This window comes from Silurus meridionalis, chromosome 14 (genome assembly GCF_014805685.1).
Source record: "Silurus meridionalis isolate SWU-2019-XX chromosome 14, ASM1480568v1, whole genome shotgun sequence".
In the NCBI taxonomy this organism is placed as follows: Eukaryota; Metazoa; Chordata; class Actinopteri; order Siluriformes; family Siluridae; genus Silurus; species Silurus meridionalis.
Genome location: NC_060897.1, coordinates 179,168 through 181,667, shown reverse-complemented (window position 1 = coordinate 181,667; position 2,500 = coordinate 179,168). Strand labels below are relative to the sequence as shown.

General features: G+C 43.0%; 1 protein-coding gene and 1 long non-coding RNA gene across 5 annotated transcripts in view; one reads left to right on the top strand and one right to left on the bottom strand.

The window, feature by feature from the left end:
- The window catches only part of LOC124396829, a 19,652-nt gene that overhangs the window by 16,720 nt on the left and 432 nt on the right, over window positions 1-2,500 (top strand). Inside the window, exon 1 of one of the 2 annotated variants that reach the window (XR_006927836.1) lies at window positions 357-1,582. The exons of the other annotated variant lie outside the window; for it this stretch is intronic. This is a non-coding gene — a long non-coding RNA (uncharacterized LOC124396829). Of the gene's footprint in view, window positions 1-356; window positions 1,583-2,500 lie in introns of those variants that run through there. 2 annotated transcript variants of the gene reach the window in all.
- ap2a1 (adaptor related protein complex 2 subunit alpha 1) overlaps window positions 1,159-2,500 on the bottom strand; it is a 29,903-nt gene continuing 28,561 nt past the window's right edge. For all 3 annotated transcript variants that reach the window (XM_046866116.1, XM_046866117.1, XM_046866118.1), the window contains one exon: window positions 1,159-2,500. This exon is cut by the window's right edge and continues 868 nt beyond it. The gene's annotated coding sequence lies outside the window, so the exon portion shown is untranslated.

Here is a 2,500-nt window from a genome sequence, read left to right as displayed (position 1 = left end):
GAACAATTTCCCTCCAGGATCAATAAAGATTTTGATTATGATCAAGTTTTATCTCCTGATGCATTTCCATTGATTATAAAATACTACTACTGACGTATAAAACACTTAACGCTCTCACACCGCAGTATCTGAGTGAACTTCTGTACCAGTATGATCCTCCACGCCTACTTAGATCAAAAGGTGCAGGCTATTTGTTGGTACCTCAAATAATGAAGACTCCAGCAGGGGGCAGATGTTTCTATCATAAACCCCACAGTTATGGAACAACCTTCCAATCAGTGTTCGGGACTTAGACACAGTCTCAGTGTTCAGGTCGAGGCTGAACACACATTTATTTAGTGGAGTCTTTAGTCAGTAGGTGTTTGTGAGGTAAAGGAGCAGATCTGGAGGGATCATGGATATGGAGTGTTTGGTGAACTGGGATATTTGGATGCTGTCGTCTCCTCACTCTTACTTCGATAATGAATTTGGACTCTAATATCTACAGTCCGCTACAATGTGCTCAGGACCACAATTTGCGTGAACAGTTCTGCAGTGTTGAGGATGAGGATGGGTCCTGTTCTAAGTCTGGTACCTCTCAAGGTATGTTCCTCAAAGTCTGTGTTTTTCCTTCACCACAGTCACCGCTGGATCACTCGTCAGAGATAAACTTATAAGTATCAAACAGACACTAAACTTCTACACTCTTTTATACGTTATAACTTTATCTGTGTGAAGTTGCTGTGAGACAACGTCCATTATTAGAAACACTACAGACATTAAAGTGAATTGAAGTGAAAATCTGATGCTGCAGACTGAGAGAGTTATAGACAGTGAGGAGTGTAATTCCAGGTTAAACTCTACACATGCACTAGTGATCTTTTCAGTTTCACACTAAAGACAGAACAGATGATATCTCACTATAAAAGAACTCAACACGGGGTCTGAACTGGTCCTAATGCTGCTTCTGTTCAACTGCACTTAGAATCAGAATCACTACAGTGACTAAACATTAAACACTGAACACCACGTGTCTGATCTGCTGCACAGGGAAACGCTTTTACTAACATCATACTGTTCCACATGTGCAGCAGATGTGTTACAAATTGTGTTCCTGTGCACTTCAACAGACAATCAGACAGACAGACAGACAGACAGACAGACGAGTGGAGGCATTGGTTGAGTATATGGCATAGTTTTACTTTCACATTATTCAGTACAGAGTAAATTTTATCTAACACAGGTATCTGACAGGTTCAACACCGATACACTGGGGCTGCATTAGCTAGCGGATACTGCAAAGACACACACCAAACACACACTCACGCACGCACGCACACACATTATGACATGATTCTACACTACAATGACAAAGTCCCATCATTACGTCACGGCAGAAGTGCAGTAAAGGAGAGCAGTGACTTCATTTAACTAACGACACCAATGTCTCATAAATCTCCAATAAATCCTTTCTTACACACACACACACACACACACACACACACACACACAGTACTGTTCCTGTGACTGACAGCTGCTTTAATCTGATAGGTCTCTAATCTTTCTCCACTCTGTGTGTGTGTGTGTGTGTGTGTGTGTGTGTGTGCGAGATTTTATCTGCTATTCCTTCACTGTTACAGGAGCCAAGAGTCTGATGGCGTAGAGATTCAGGTAAAGAGTAAAAAAAAGCTGAACTACTTTTGAGAACAGATTTAGGAAGATGTTCTGGTCTGAAGCCTGATGCTGTTCCTGTGGAGCTTCAGCTTCGAATTTTACTCTGCAAATTGAGTTGATGAGCAGCAGGTACATTTCAATTAGCAGTGAAATTTCTGTTGTTTTCAGTGCAGTCCAAAAAAAATTACTGCTGAGCTGCAACACACACACACACGAAATAGAGTGGAGAGACAGAGTTCTGCCTTGTTGTGTGTGTGTGTGTGTGTGTGAGTCCTGAACTTCAGCCACTAGTGTTCAGAGATAAGTGCTGTTACAGTAACGTATCTGCAGATGATCTGTGTAGTGTTTTGTGGAGCTGTGTTTTGTGGAGCCGTGTTTGAGAGCTCCTGTGAAACCTTTGTCCCTCTGATGGCAGTGTAAACCCACTCGCTCTCTCACACACGTGACGGAGAATTGGATGTGTGGTCAGACCTGATCCCAGAGCTGTGACACTCAGTGCCTCAGTGTAGTGTAACTTCAGAGACACTGACCTGAGTACAGTGTGTGAGGAACGAGTGCTGGAGGACTCACTTATTCTCTCTCTCTCTCTCTCTCTCTCTTTCCCCTGTTATTCAGTCATTACAGCTCAGGATCTCCTTCAGCTGACAAACAAATAGAAAACATCATTTCTGTAAGCAGAGCCTCAGTGCTCAGGAGAACCTGCTCTTACTCTGCTCTGTGTTTATTCGTCTTCTCCTGCATGATCCTTCACTCACACACACACACACACACACACACACACACACACACACACACACCTCTAATGGAATGCCTGAAACCCAGGCAACACAACCATCAAAACGAAGAG